Genomic DNA, 16,613 nt, shown 5'->3' on the forward strand with positions numbered 1-16,613 from the left:
CTCTCTCTCTCTCTCTCTCTCTCTCTCTCTTCGTGGATCCTTCGCGACGCCGTACATTTGCGTGTATATTGCGAAAACACGGTACGAATGACGCTTTTATTCGAGAAAGGTGCGCGTACACAGACGGAAGAATGAAAAAATTATAAGATTCGAAGATAATGGTCTGCGCAGCCTCGCGCGGTGATATAACAATCAATTTAATTATTGATGACCGTGTTACCCAGGGCTATAGTTCTGCGTCAATTTCAAGCTTATTATAGAATGAAATTCAGTACAATGTCGATGAGTTGAAATTTCGATGCTATAGATACACGGAAGGTTTACGTATAATATGCCTATTCGCGACGGTAGAAACAAGAGACTGTGTAGAAGTAAGCGATAAGAATCATTTTATATAGCACTAGACCTAGAAGCAGACCTTGCAAATATACGTCTATAAATTCTTCGATTGTTTACAATTATCTCGCCGCTCGTTTTCATCGTCGTCGCACAACCAGCCCGCGGTCGCAAGATCCACTTTAGGATAATGCTTCATATGCCATACTCTCGCGTTAGGCTTACTCTCCACTCTTGTTCAATGCAGAACGCGACGTTCTGCGAACATTTTCTCAAGCTACATTTTCCTGTATCTGTAACATCGAAGGAGGTGGACTCACCGAGATTACACTGATTTCAATCCTCGGTCTCTTTGAATCACGGACGAGGGGCCGCCATAATGGCGCGGCACGACATGCCATCCTCGTGCCTCTCCTCATGGTCGCGGCGGCGGCGGCGGCGGCGGCGGCGCGTCTTCATGGTCGCCGCCATCATCGGCGGTCGGTCGTCGTCGTCGTCGTCGTCTTCTTCGTCTTCGTCGTCATGTTTGCGATCGTCTTGTTCGTCCGTTAGGTTAGCCATCGTCTCCGTCGTTGTTGCTCGAGGTCCGCGCCGTTGGTTGGGTATCGTCGGGAGAGAGGTGGGCCGTTCTTGCGCGCACACACCCGATCACTCGTGCACACGCACATGCACACACACCCGCGATCTCTCCATCTCTTCTTTGCGCCGCGTCCCTCCACCCCACGGGGGAAAAGGGGCGCTACTCTATATCGGTGGTATTTTGGTTTTGGCTCGGCTCGGCCCGCGGCAGTTCTGGGAGTGGAGTTCTAAAAACAGCAGAGGTAAGTCTTGCCTGCTGCTGCTGCTACGAGCAGCTGCCTGCTTGCTTCTTCTTCTTCTTCTTCTTCATCATCATCATCATCGCCGTCGGCACGTCGCGGCATCGTCGCGGTCTCGCGCTTCCCCGTTCGCGTTCTCCGCTCTCGCGGTACCCATCGTCATCGTCCGTCGTCATTGTCCCTCGCGTACCGGAGGTCACCGGGGTCGTCCATCTCGCCATCAGCCGGGTACCGTGATCTTCGTGGTTTCCGCGGACGCGAGTTGTCGCGACACCATCCTGCAGGCGTGCGCGAATTCGCCATCTTCGCCTCTCTTTCTCGAAGGACGTCTCCCTCTTCCTTTCGCTCTTGTCCCTTCTTTGTCTTTCTCTCTCCTTCTGTGCTTTCTTTTCTCCGGAGAAGAAAACCGCGACAACCGATCGAAAACCGAGCCCGCGGCACTTTTGCGACTACCCGCGACGATCGCCTCGCCGCGCCTCTTATAATACACACCCGCTCTCTCGCTTCCGATGGCGGTTTACTAATTCAGCTTACTACCCAGAACCCACCCGGTCAACCTTCTTTTAGGCACCACCCTGCCTGTGCGGCACGGGCGTACCTCTTCTTGCCCTGCGCGCATCCCGGTATCCACGGATTTATTTCTTCGCGCGCGGGAATTATTTTTGGTGTCTTTTCTCGCGGTTTGTTAATATACACCCGCCGATTCGCCCGCTTCGCTCGAATCCACCTCTCGCTCTCATCTCTCTCTCTCTCTCTCTCTCTCTCTCTCTCTCTCTCTTTCTCTCTTTCTCTTCGTCCTCGTGCACACCCGTATTACTCTCCCGTGAAGATTATTACTCTCTTTCCCTCGCGGCGGTTCTCACCGCTAAAACCGTAACCGACGCGTCGCCGTCTCTCGCGCGATCGCGTATACGGCTACTCGCGCTTTTAGTCGCTTTGCCGCGAGCACTGTGCGCGCTATCGTTCGTCCGATAGGGATTTAGCAGGACACAGTTCTCTCCAACAATCCGTGGTCGAATTCAGCGGGCTTATCGATCTATAAGGCAATTTGACTCGGCGTTTCTTCTTCTTCTTCATCTTCGTGTTGCTTCTTGTTCTCATCATTCGCCACGACGAGTCACGTTTCGCGGCGAGTGTTGCTGTTCGCAAGCGAGCGGTTAGATTACTCGGACGTAACGGCCACTCGGTTTGTGATGTCATGAAGTCCTCGCCTCATCACGTAGTTCCGATGTAAGTTCTCGGAATCCGTGAAGTGGAACCTGCCCGTTGACGTGAAGCCTCAACGTAGAGGGCTTCGCCGTCGTACGATAGCTGTATACGTGTGGAGCCTCGGCTGCCAGATCCAATCGCGGATCTCTCACCCATTAACGTGCCACGATAGTTAACACCGGTCGAACTTGTCTCCTTTAGTCTCAAAGCGAAAACATCACGCTTCCGAGCTTTTTCATGCGTGTCGCTTTTAATGGCGTCTTAACTTTCATCTCTCTCGACTGTGTCTCAGACTTATAATGCTGCAGACAACACTGTGGGATTATTGAAAATTGAATATAACGCTTGTAAAAATTTTAAGTTCCTCCAGATAATTTCCTCTAAATTATTTCCTGCAGATTGAGCGGAATAAATCGTTTAAGAGCAATCTCTGCCTCGCCATCAGGTTCGATATGTTCGATCGCAGAAAAGATTAAACGCGAATTCCTATCGAACTTGCAAATTTACGAGTTCATATTCGCTGCGAATATATGCACGTAGCTATCATCGTTTAATTTAATTTACTTCCAAGTAATTTTAACCGGAACAAAGCGTTGTTCGTATAATAGGAATTCCTCGTATTACCGGTATATGGTCCTTAATTCAATTTTCCAATTTCCACGGAAAATCGGAGTGCGAGTTTAATCGAACATTTCCTGCATTTTAGTGTAGTTTCATACTTCGTAATTTTTTCGTCGGATTATTGCGAGCAAATCGAGGAATAAAAATTGAAAAAATTGGATGGCAACTAATGAATGTCGGGGAAAGTTGAGAATTCTCTGTAAAAAGTTTCTTATATTTTTTGATGCTGGAGAACTAGAGAATTGCTCATTTTTGCTGTAGATGAGAGATATACACGACTTTTTATAATTGCAATACTGGCTGATATTGTATTATTCGCAATTAACAGCCTTATACTATGTTTAGTTAGAAGTACGGCAAAGCGAATTTCCAAATTTTACTTATGTAGCGACTGTAATATTATTTATTTATTTCAAATTAAATTTGCAAGTGTTTAAGCAGTTGACAAAAAAACAATTTACATGATTCAATATGTCTACGTGATTCGTACGTCAAATAATTTAATCTGAATGCGAATCGTATTTATTTTTGATCGGAAAAGTTATCTTAACGATCCGCTCTTATTGATGACTATTATCTCCCACAACAGACAACAATTTGTTAATTTTCTCGCAATTGGCCTTGCAATTATTAGCGGTTAGCGCTGTCGCGGTTGCCGCAAAAATAAGATAAATAATTCCCCGACTTCTCGGTTTTCTTCGCTAATTGTTCTTTTTTTCCCTCGACTCGTTACAAATTGAATCATTAATTGTATCTCTGCGAGAGAGTGTTTACGAATTAATGGCCGCACTCGTATTCGCCATTTTCGTGACGACCTCGCTTTGTACCATCATGGATCAGCCGTGGATAACATCGACGTAAATTCTTACGATAATCACCGCCGTTACCTTGACTGGATCCTACATGAAGCCTGGCTTTCTCTCTCTTTCTCTCTCCTCTCTCTCTCTCTTCTCTCTTTTTCTCCTCTCTCCCTCTCGCTTTCTCGCACACACACGATCTAATAACGTAGAAAAAAACGCGGCTAGTGGGCGTACAATTTATTTCTGGTTTGCTGTTTTTTTTTTATTTTACAGCGTGCTGTGTATAGGCCGAAGTATACTCTTCACGCGTATTTTGCACGCCCCGATGCCCCTCATCGTGTCTATTACGTTCAACCATGCCGATCCACGTTTCGTCAATTATAATTGTTTATTATTATCCCGACGTGAAATGAAATCTGGGCGAGTCTCGCGAGGAGCAATTCGACGCAGTCTAGGAGTCCGCGATACATTTCGCGTTAGCAAAACAGTTTCGCCTGCTTTCTGCTTTCGATGTTGCTATTACCGCTTAACTTCTTTTTCACACGGCAGCGGTCAGCTGTCTTGAGATATACTGAGGAATTTTTATAGCGAAATCTCGCAAGATACGACATAAGTAATACGACACTCAATATTTGACACGACACACGAAATCTCGTGCTATCTCCTTTGCTTCCTTCTTTTTTTACTTGTAATGCCCTGTATGTTACCGGCACCTCATGCACCGCTCGGCTTTGCACAACAATGCGACGTATAAACGACTTACGATGGTCGAGTCAAGGTTTTTTTTGTATACCCCGCTCGTCCGACTTACAATTAGACGATAACGACGGCCAGATGGTTCACGCCGAGAGGCGACTTCTGGTTTCCCCAAACAAAACGTGATTTTCACTTTTCGTCGGAAATTCGCAGCGGAGGATTACCAACGTGAAATAACGCGACCTAACTCATTCTCTTTTACGCAATGTTCGCTGTACAAGCTCGCGCTGCATGTTCCGCGTAATGTACCGAGCTTTCCCGGCCCGGTGAATTTTTATACCACTGCGGAGAGTAATTCATCACGGGACACGGAAGATTCGTACGCGGCGAACGTGCCGAGCACGGGAAATTGAACGGACGAACATCGCTAATTAGTGGCGTTTCAGAGAACCGTAGCTTCCGCTTGAAACCGCCATAGTGCTTTCGAGCCGCGAGGGCGGTGGTGCTACGCTGTAGCGGCAAAAGCTCAAGTTTCCCTACGTGAATTCATAGAACTCGTAGATAACGGCAAGCATATCATTATATGGCTTTTATATATAATGTTACGACGTTCCTCGAACCTCTGATCGTCTCGAGAGAATTATTTGAACGATAGATGCAAGAGAGATGTCTATTGCGATCAGTTTCGCAATTATCGTGGATTTTACGATGGGGAGGTGGAAGGGACGGGCGGAGGGGGAATAGACAGAAGTACGTGTCAAAAGGAGGATTTTAATTCTCCTTTTGTGATACGTATAACTCTAGTATCGTTATTTGGTGCGAGCCAAAATTGAAGGACATATTATTTTCCCCTTAATGGCCCATGACGCTCTTTCACGTCGACCTACGATTTCGCGTTGATCGCGCTGATGCGATTTTTCGCAATTATAATTCGACCGCGCGAATCGCGGAAGAGCGCATCGGGCGACACGTCAACGCAGATATTTCCGTGGCATTTTACATAACCCCCCGGCGAACAAATGCTAATGAACAACAACGAGCCACAGGTCAAGCATGCATGCAGGTCGGCGAAGTTCCGAACGCTGGATAGCACCGGCTTAATTGAATCTGACGCGTTTCATTGACATCCGCGCGCCGCGGCGGTTCGAGCAGCGCGGATTCCGGAGTGGAAGCTTTCGAGCGCCGCGCAAAATGAAGAGTGATGACTCCGAAAATCCGCGCGACTATTTACGGAACTCGCGCGAACTCGTAGATAGGTATATAGAGACGCGATCGATAGCGCGTTCGGATTCCATATCAAACGTCTCGTCTGGTCGTTCTTTTTTCCTTTTTTTTTGCGCTTTCGCGCGACTTTTTTACGCGCGCAGCGTGTCTCTCGCTTTCTCCTTTTTTTTTTTTTTTGGTTTTTTCCTTCCCTCCCTCTTGCTCCGCGGTTGGTGAAGTATACCCCTCGTTTATGGTGACTGATAGCTGTATCGTCGTAAATCATATTTCAGCTCGGTCCTCTCTCGGCTTTCGCGATCTCGCGCGACGGCGGTGGGACGGGGGGAAGCGGGGGCCGATCCTCACACCGCCGGCAAAAGCTCCGCCCGCGTCTCGCTCCTTTTCTCTTGACGCCGTGCCAAGTGCGCGTCGCGTCGCGACGCGGCCGAATGGCCGACGGACGGACGCCGCGCGACGATGCCTTTGCGAGACCCTGACGGGGAGGCTTTCGGTCGGTGTCCGAAACACCGATTCCGAAAGCCGCTTGCGAAACGGATAGCTCTGAAGGATTGAGGACAGGAGATGGAACTTGGGTCCACAACTCGGATTGATCTATATTAGGACCCGAAAGAGAGAGATGCGAGAGAGTACCTTCCGACAGCGTTCTCTCCCCGAAAGATTTACTGACCCTTTTACTGACGCGTGATGTGACTATTTGCGATATTTTCAATCGATTTTTCAATTTAAATCTCTGCGTTTTTTCCTCTCGTTTCGAAGTGAGATATTGCTTTGAAGTTTTTTTTTTACATGCAAAAATGCGTAATCGGCAAGTGATTTGATTATCAATTAGATTATCATTAGTTACAAGTAAACTCGTTCTTGGCGTAGAATTAGCATGTTATTGACATGGATGACGCATCGTTGAGTTATTGAAAACAATTTTTTATTGTGAATTTTTTTTTTATCGTACATTTTTCTTCTTATTACGCATACGAAATACATACAGTGTGTTTCGAAAAATCTCTCGGCTCGTCTGCCGGACGTCATCTTCCGACGAGACGCCCGAAATGCGACGATTTTCTGATTTAATTAATAACCCGTTGGACTTTCATTTAATTAATATCCTCATTAGCGGGAGTTTATTGATAATGCGCGCGGCCGAAACATTTTAATAACCCCCGCAATGTTATATTGTACGCATTCGCCTGGATAGCGCGTGCATCGGAATTTTCATAATCCGCTCATTGAAATATCAAATAAGCATGTAGGCAGATAAAGCGTGTAATGATCAATGCACTCGTCCATTAAATCGCGTTATCCTTTTCACGTATTCACGCGCCCATATATCTCTGCATTAGGTCTGCATACATTTCTTTCCACGTAGCGTTCGATCACTTATAAGTGATTATACGATCGGGTTTTTGTGTTAATCGAACGCGCGAATCGGAAATAGCAACTGGATCTCGAAACGCGTTAAAGTTAAATCGCGTTACCCTTTCAGTGCTCGCGCGAACGCCGTTCACGTATCATTCATCTCCGCGCATTAAGCGCGCATCTATTTTTTGTCCGTATATTAACCGTGTGTTCGATTACTCGAGTACGATTGCGAGCGCGATTTTCGGCCGCGATTGAACGTCGAAGTGAAAATATCACGCGAATATCCAGACACGTTGAATTACATCGCGTCATCCTTTCTGCATAGTACTCACACGCGGAGTATCACTCGCGCGTCATACTTCCGCATTAGATTTGCATCTACTTTTTCCCCTGCAACGTAATTGCGCGTTTGATTTTTTTAAGCGATCATTATGCGTTCTTATTTACGAGACTGAGTTATATAGAGATACCACGTGCTTCAAAGTGCATTAAATTAAATCGCGTTATGTCTTTTTAGTATTCGCGCGTCATTTCTACATCTATTTTGTGTTTTTTTTTCGTATAACCGCGCGTTTGATTACCCGCGAGTGAGCGTGACACACGTGCGTTTGTGTTTCTTTTTTTGTTACGAATGAGCGCGAAGTAAAAACTTCACTGACGATACCACCACGTAGAGTAAAACGCGTTGGATTAAGTCGCCTTATCGTTTTTAGCGCTCGCACGATATCGCGCTCACGCCTATCATATATTCCTTTACGTTAAGTTGTGCATCTATTTTTTCTTTCCGTATAACTGCGTGTTCGATTACTTAAGTGAGCATGACGCGTGTTTTTTGTTACGATTGAAACTAGAAATGCCACGTGGATTAAAACGCGCGCCACTCGCTCCGAAGGTCGATCGAGGAAAGATCGCGGGTAAAGCCCATCAGGAGATTATGTTAAATATTCATTATAATTCGCCTCCTCGAATTAAATTTCTTTTACCGATTCATCGTGAAAAACGTGCAGGAATTTTATCCCCGCAAATCGTTTTTATATCTCCGCTGGCGCTAAAATATATCAATTCCTATTCCAGTTTAACGTTAATGGTCGACACAGCGTCAGCTTGCACGCTCCATGCATAATGTCACATCATTTATAGTCGTTACCTCGTTCTGTCTCGCGATTTTTCTCGTTCCCCAGCTGGTACGCGATATGACTTCATACCTGTCATACCTTTCACATCGAAATATCATTTGAGTTACTCAAATAAAGCCGCGAAAGAGTATAATATCCGTCAAAATATACGAAAAAAGAATGTCGCAAAATGAACGTCGGTTCTGATTTTTATATAATCTCGAATTTTAATTTCCTCGAAATTTCTTAAAAAAAAAAAGAAAGAAAGACAGAAAAGAGCTACTCGCGAAGAATTTCATCATTGAAATATTTTACTCTGGACTTTCTCGTGATTAAATTTTTTCGTTGGGTCCTCATCGCATCCTTGTGCGAGATGCGATAAAATTTACGAATATTTATATGATATGTATATTTAGTAGCGTCTGTCGTTTCTATTTTTGTCGCGGCACGATAGGATGGAAGTTAATCGAGAAAATCGATCACTCTTTGATTCGCACCAGTGTATCCGCTGGGTGCTATCGCGTAAAACGCAATGAAGGATTAAACGTAGGCAGACATACTGGCTTTAACGTGACACGTTCTCGCGTTACCGGCAATATGTGAACATCCCGCCCACGATATACGTATATATCGTTTCGTTAAAACTCCCTTCGTTACCCTCGACAATCTTCTCTCTTTCTCTCTCTCTCTCTCTCTCTCCCCAGCCTTCTTGCTCCTCCGTAGGAGCAAGATGTCCCTTCGAGATGTCGGGACGGACGGCAGGCAGGGTGAGCGGATATCCGGTATGGCAACAGACGCCTGTCTTGAGTCAGAGTGTCGCGCGGAGACTGAGAGAGAGAGAGAGAGGGGGGGAGGCAGGGAGGGAGAGAGAAAGAGAGATACGAGAGATCGTTCGTTAGTGTTGCTGCTCGAACGGGTAATACGAGGTATGGTCGCCACCTGGTATTTTCGTTCGGGCACGAACCTTCGAAGTCTACTTCTTCCACGGGAAGTCCAAGTTTCTTTGCGCCTCCGGAAGGAGAGCTTTGGGACAAACACCGCGTTCTCTAGCTCCCAACCGCGGACGCAAGCCTTTTCCGGCGTGTTCTCTCCGAGCATAATTCGAGCATGTGACTTGTACAACTGCATTAAAATGAAATCTTCGTTGTCGCTCGCATTTGTTATTAAATATTAAAAAATATAAACTAACATAATGCCCGTTGATCGCATTTGTGACCTCGATTGCAACGTTGATTTCAAACTGACAAAATTTTTTACTCACGGAGATTTTTGACCCATCACATGCACACCAATACTCTTTTTTTTTTTTTTTTTTTTTTTGTTAAAATAAAGGAAATGCGTGTGTATAAGCCTTGTCTTGAATAATTTTCTTTTGTACATACATATTGTACAATTTTATATAACTTCGTTTAATTTTTAAACAAAGGTTTAAAATTGATAAGATCATTTCGCTCGACGTTTTCGACTAAAGTTATCAATCGCATATTTGATTAATTCTACGACATAACATATAGCATTATGGATATTTTTTTTACATATATCACATATCATATCTTTCTTCTTTTTCTTTCTCTCTTTCTGCCGGATTTAAGTAATTATCCTTAGCCGCGCACACTTCGCTCGGCTTTATAATCCCTTTTTCTCAAAATATCTCCTCTTGAAAATATCCTCTGGTTGGCGACGACCCCGTTTGTGCTGTTTAAAAATTACACTTTATTGAATTATCCGCGAGATCCATTTTCCATCTAAGCTACACACGAGATAGTTTGAAAATATATCAAGAATTCGCGAGATATATATATATATATATATATATTCGTAAAAGTCAGTGTTTAAAGTCGTGATTGAAATTGCCGAATATATTTCCGTGGTCCCAATTTTCGTGTGTGTTATACATAGAAAAATGTGTCCCCCTGTACGCCAATCGTGGCCTCCATTTGTCACAATTAAGCGCGCAATGATCGTTTCCATTGTATTTATAATGGAAATTTACATTCTCCCGAATTATATCGATTTCGATTTCAATTTATGAAGATGCTACGATAACAATGACGATCCGCGACTCGATTTTCTTCCTAAGGCACCCCATATAATTGGTTATCGGAGAATTATCTCTTCGGGACTAATTTTAGTTTTAGATTTAGGCCATATTCAATTGATATCGGAGCGTCTAGGATAGCGTGATGGTGATATTGACCTCTTTTTATATTTTCGTAGTTGAATTTACTTCTTTCCAAGTAGGTACTCTTCACACATTATTTCTGCTAATCGCAAATAATCTTTTTTTTTGTTTGAAGATAACTTTCGTAGAAACGTTAATCGGTAAGAAAGCTATCTGATAAATAATGCGAAATGTCTCATGGATAGTCAGAAGGATCTTTTTTTGATGACAAGCGATTTACTACTTTATTTTATAAGCGATAAGCGATCTATATTATTCGCCTGCGTCTTTTAGAAGAGCTATATTATTAGAATTAATAATGAAAATGAAATTGAAGATTTAATTTGAAACGGTGTATTTGCAAACCGCATGAATAGAAATCTGGTATTTTATTTTAGCTCCAGACGTGTCAATATTCGATAAAGTATTATGTATAATTAAAAAAATTCAGTAAGTTAATAAAGCTTTGATCTGGGAATCCAAAAAATATCCAAAAATACGTGAGATTTATATATCTGCGAGATTAATAAATTTTTATAGAATAATTATTGGGGCGAATATAATTTAGATTTCGAGAATACGAGACTATACATAATTTTCCATTCCTTTGAAATTACGTTACGTGAAAGCTCTATTGGCAAAGGGGAGTCTATTATATTAAGTCTTAAGACAAAATTAATTATTACATCTCGGCGATGACAAAAAACACTTGAGGCGCATTTGAAATATATAAAGGATCTGTCAGGTATCTGTCGATTAAGCCGAGTATCTCTAACGCTGACGAATTATATCGCCGAATTATGAGCGCTAATTGATAACGTCACACGGACTACCGGCAGGTTACACGTCCGATCGACTCCGAAGTGACGATCCGCCGAGATATAAGGGATAATTGTTTTGCAGCTTTGAATTTTAAGAACCTCCGTTGTCCAACGTCTATTTTCGTTTCGCGAACTGTCTCGCTTACCATCATTTTCGATGCGCTGCTATTTTCGATTCGGCGCTCGATCGACCAGGTCACACGGTTAAGCGCGGTTCATCCGATAATGAAGATGGACTTTCCTAGATTTTCCTGAAGAATTTAATATCATTGCTACCGTTGGTTGCTGCTGCCGTGTGAGTTTGACGACGGGAGAAGGAGAGAGATGGAGATGAAGAGAGAGACGAAGAGACGGATATATGTATATATGTATGTACATACATATGTATATGTACATATCTACAATGATGAGAGAGAGAGAGAGAGAGAGAGAGAGAGAGAGAGAGAGAGAGAGAGAGAGAGAAAGGGGGGAGGGGAACTTGAGGTACAGAGAGGTTGAGGAGGGAAGAGCGAGAGAGGGATGCGACTATAACATATCGCCCCGATATTGTTATCGATCCCGCCGGTCGGAAGGTATTTGTTACGTTCATTGTTTTTCCTTCGCACCGTCGAGCAAAAGGAGATCACGAGGGCCCGGCGTCCCTTTTACACAGTGCTAAAAGGCATCCGCGCCCATCATCTCTACCTGTTTTCTACGCTTTCTCTTTTCCCATCCCTCGTCCCCTTTTTCTTCCACCTCTTTCCCTCTTCTGGGTGCTCTCTTTCTGCGTGTTCCCCCGGGAATTTCCTTCTCGCCTACATTCGTGGGCTTCTTTTTTTTTTGTTTTGTTTTACGTGACAATTTAAATACCGAAAAAAGGCTCGCGTTACATTCGAAACAAGAGAGAAGGGAATGAGAGAGGCGTTTGTTAGCAATAAGTTATACCCAGTGGCTCTAAAACGTTGGGCGAGCAAAAAAGTTTACAAAAATTAGAAAGTATAAAGAAATCGATATCTTATAATAAATTTACTGTGCTTTAGAAATTCTCTCTGTGTGCGCCACGTAGTTAATAACATTATAGATGGAAAAGCGTTTTTCCTTTTTTGTGTGTGTGTGTGTGTGTGCAAATAAGATACCGGTCGCAAATAGAAATGGGTTATATTTAATGCATTAATTGCATGGGAAATTCAACTTGCGGGTAAATTTTTTTGTGCAAGGTTTTCGTTTCGGTTTATTATCGTAATTTTGTACTTTTATACCCCGCGCGAGGCTCTCGATACACCACAAAAGCTGCGTTTAAAATGGCTTCGATCAGCGGGAAATAATTTTAAGCACACAATTTGTTTTACGAATTTTTAAACTCGAAACGAGATAGACAGGTGACGGCGCGGCGCTTTTATTTTTGCATTTTTCCACCGCGACCTCGGTGCAACGGATCCATCGAAATGGTAATATCCCGCTAAAATAATGCAATGTCGACTTCGTAAGATCCGAGAAAGAGTTGTCGATCGCGCGATCTATATCGGTCGGACTGAACTGAGAGCGGAGCCAGAGGCGACGTTACTTTTCACATATAGCTCCTCTCGAATGCATCTCGTAACCGAGTTACTCGTCTATTATCCGTGCCTCGCCGTTAATTTGTCATTTCCAACTGAATGGATAGGTATATATTTTCTTCTGCGAAAGTGTCACCGTGATGAACGTGCAGCAGTCGATCCGTTCGACGTGGCGCGTCGCGTCGGTTCGCTTCATCTCGCACAACGGCCATGCATAGCTTATGCCGCTTAATTAAATATCCCCGTTCGCCCGAGCACCGGTGAGCATCCGACATTATTTTTCGATATTTTATATGGCGCATCAGAAGTAGAAGCGGTACATACATGCGAATCCTCAGCAATGTTTCGGGACGCGCTCTGTAAATTTTTGCATGCACTATTGCTCTTACATGTGGAAGACAAAACGTTGGAATTCCAGATGTTGGAATTCCAAAAATTTTCACGCATCGGGAATTATGTTAATCGACTTTTAAGAGAGTCAGATATTTTTTGAGAGATGCATATAATTATTCGAGTATAATTGTCACGCATATGATTATCCAGAAACACGGATTCGCAGTTCACGCTGCTATCGAGATATTTCTGTGTCGGCATTTGGCAGAAATAAAAAGATAGATATTAATGTAGAATTAATATAGACAGAGAAACAACGAATTATCTCCGATTTCTTCGACTCGTATTTTAGTCTCGATTAAATAATTTTAGGATAAATAGATATTATCTGAATTAAGACAGGGTAAGAGATGTACATATATTTAGATGGAAGCATCGCTTCAATTTAAAACAGTTGATTTAAGTAATCGAATTCAAGACGGTTAACTTTCGGTGGAATTTTAGAAGTGACTAGTGAGCGCGATTCTCTCCCTTATACAAAAAATCCCACAAGCCAAGTATTCTCGAGTGCCTGGCTCCTATAATCCAATCCGTCGGTCCCGTTCCCCGCATGTAACACCGTTGCGTATCCGAATGTGTCCCCGAGTGCGAACGATCATCGTCGACCGCGAACCCGTTTTAGGCTTATTAATTACTTATCCGTCTTCCGTTTCTCGTGTCTTCTCGCGCTCGCTCGGCGCGAGATCGATAGGCCAGGACATATTGAGCACTTGCCTGTTCTCTCTCTCTCTCTCTCTCTCTCTCTCTCTCTCTCTCTCTCTCTCTCTCGCTTTCTCTCTCTCTCGACGGGTTAGGTTGTCCAACCTCTGCAGGGGTACAGCTACATTGCAGCTCATGCATAATACATTACGATCCGACCTGGAGTAGATTTATATTTACCCCAGTACCGGCGATAATTCGTTAAATATCGACAGGCACCGCGCGGCTCCCGCGCGAGCTTTTTACATCGACGAATATCCGACACGAATATCTCCCCCGCCTCGTAGATCTCCGCGTCTTATTGTACAATCCAGGCCAGTGCAACAGTTGTGCACGAGTTGTCAGAGGCCTAAACCTCCCTAGGCTCTCCCGAACGGACGCCGGTCCACGAACGAATAAATCTCGCGGCACGGCCACGTGTCATGAAACTCCGAAAATCTTATATAAATAATCTTTTTTGTATTACGACTGATATCATTGCCAGATGATGTATAATAACATAACTTCTACACGAGCACGTTTATATTCGACAAAGGATTACTCGTATTATTTTATTGGTATTCCGAATTTCCACGAGGATCAGAATTATAGTTACGAGGGGGAGAGAGGAGTCGTGCTTTTTTAGATTGTTAATCTGTCATTTTACTGTTTTAGTGTTTTATTAATCTGTATTTTTATCACGGAGAGAATTTCCTTTTAAAATTTACCCTGAAAATCATGTTAATTGTGGGACAATATAATATTTTGGTAAATTTTACTGTGCACTACAATAAATTTTTTGGTAGTGTGTATTTAAAAAAATAGTGAAAATCACATAAAATTCGTCGAAATACTATATTGTCCTATAATTAACATGATTTTCAGGATAAATTTTAAAATAAAATTCTCTCCGTGTATTACTTTCGTATTTTACTATACCGGTATATCATCCTGATTTCATTTTGTGAAAAAAAGGCGACTTGTGACTCGTGCAATTCCAACTGTCCGCGAGAGCGCAATTTCGAAAAATTTTTAATGACGTGTTGTAAAATTTGGCTGCGAAAACGTACGCGCGCGGGATATTTTCGGGATTTGATATATTTGTCAGGACAGGATTTCAAATGTGCTATCGCGCCGTCTACGCCGGACAGATGAACCGCGGAGTGTCGGCGACTCCGACTGACGTGTTACCGCGACACTCGATATCGCCTTAGCAAATCGACGTCAATTTCGGATGCATCCGGTGGAAATCGGGGACATCGGTTTTTTTGAACGATCGCGCGGTTTCGATAACTCTGTCAACGAACGATTTTAGGATTCGCCTGTTTTCAGCGGACCGACGGAATCATCATTTCCCCGTCATATACAGATCTATATTTTATCTACTTTTTTTTCGCAGACTGTGAGGCTGCGAAATCACACGTGACATTCTCTCGTCTTTTATAAACTGAGTATAGTATTTTATAAATCATTATATTCAATATTTATTGATAATTTTGATATTTTCTCTTCAGGAAAGTATTTCGATAAGATTGATTTGTCGCAACTTTTCAATATCTTGCCAATTTAATTTGCGAAACTAACTAGAATTTCGTTTGACTGATCAGCTGATTTCGGCATTGAGTTTAATTAAATCTAACGATATTACTTTAATATCTATATATAATAATTGTGATAATATTTTAATATTTATATTACTTTTAAATGTCTTGGTATAATAATGTTTCTTAAATACTTGGTAAATTAATTATTCTTAATCAGTTAAATAAAACCGTCGCCTACAAATGAGTGACGCGACCTGTGCGAATTTTAGACATCGCCCAAATATGAGCGACACTACTGTCACGGTGTTAAGTAAACAATTCACTTTACGCTCATCTACCTCCATATGGGTATCTTCCACACTACTGCGCGTGAACGTAAAGCGTGCCTGAATACAAATCGAGTTGCTCGGGAACTTGAATACAAATCGAGTCGGTGGGAAAACATTCGGATTATGACGGCCATCCCCCGTCCTAGCTGTCCGGGGGACCTCTGGGGAATTCGGTCGGAAAAACAAAGACGGAAGAGGGATCGGACGTATGTACACACACGCACACCTCTCGCGCGATGTTACGCGGAAATCGAGCGCGGAAGCGCGCGGGGATAACGCCTTAAATAGAATCGTGCACTTGCATACCGCGGTGCATGACTCGGGCACGTCGCTCCCGCGCCGCGCGTATACGCGCGGTCTATAACACAATTGTTATTTTCGTCGACTACGAGGCGCGCATACACACTTTGTAATGCGCCAGCTCCGTATAAAACGCAGGTCGATTCTTGAACCGTGTACCGCCGCCGCCGTCACCGCCGCCGCCGCCGCCGCCGCCGCTGCCGCCGCCGCGTTATTTCTGGCGGGCGAAATATTAATAAAGTGTAAGGATGCGCTGCCGTTTGCGTAAACACGCGGCCTTTCGCCGGTCGAATCGCGCATCGACTGACGCCAATGCGCCGTTAAACGGCACGTTCTCCTCGGTGTGTTTTTTCTATTTCATCTCTCTTTCCCTCGCCGCGTGCAGCACAAGGCGCGGCACGGCACGCGGCAGCGACGACGGCGGCAGCGTCTTCTTCCTATCAGCGCGCGTGTACGCGACGTAACGGCGTCGTAATCTCGTTGTTAAACTTCGTTTCATAATCGCCTTCTTTTCGCGATACCGACAAGTATTTTTCTTGCCGCGGTATCGCGCGCGCGGCACCGCCGCGGGTACTCTCGCACTTTGCCTCACGCGACCGACCGGAGGAAAATACATACTGCGCCGTTGAGGGAACTTAATGATGCTTTAAACACGTGCGTCGCAAGATTGCAAATTA

At 43.9% G+C, this 16,613-nt stretch overlaps 1 protein-coding gene across 6 annotated transcripts in view; it reads left to right on the forward strand.

Annotated features, from left to right (window-relative positions):
• LOC105452840 (myocyte-specific enhancer factor 2) overlaps positions 1–16,613 on the forward strand; it is a 70,932-nt gene that overhangs the window by 29,504 nt on the left and 24,815 nt on the right. Inside the window, exon 1 of one of the 6 annotated variants that reach the window (XM_011694322.1) lies at positions 1,098–1,157. The exons of the other annotated variants lie outside the window; for them this stretch is intronic. The gene's annotated coding sequence lies outside the window, so the exon portion shown is untranslated. Of the gene's footprint in view, positions 1–1,097; positions 1,158–16,613 lie in introns of those variants that run through there. 6 annotated transcript variants of the gene reach the window in all.

This window comes from Wasmannia auropunctata, unplaced genomic scaffold (assembly GCF_000956235.1).
Source record: "Wasmannia auropunctata unplaced genomic scaffold, wasmannia.A_1.0 LD336026.1, whole genome shotgun sequence".
NCBI lineage: Eukaryota > Metazoa > Arthropoda > Insecta > Hymenoptera > Formicidae > Wasmannia > Wasmannia auropunctata.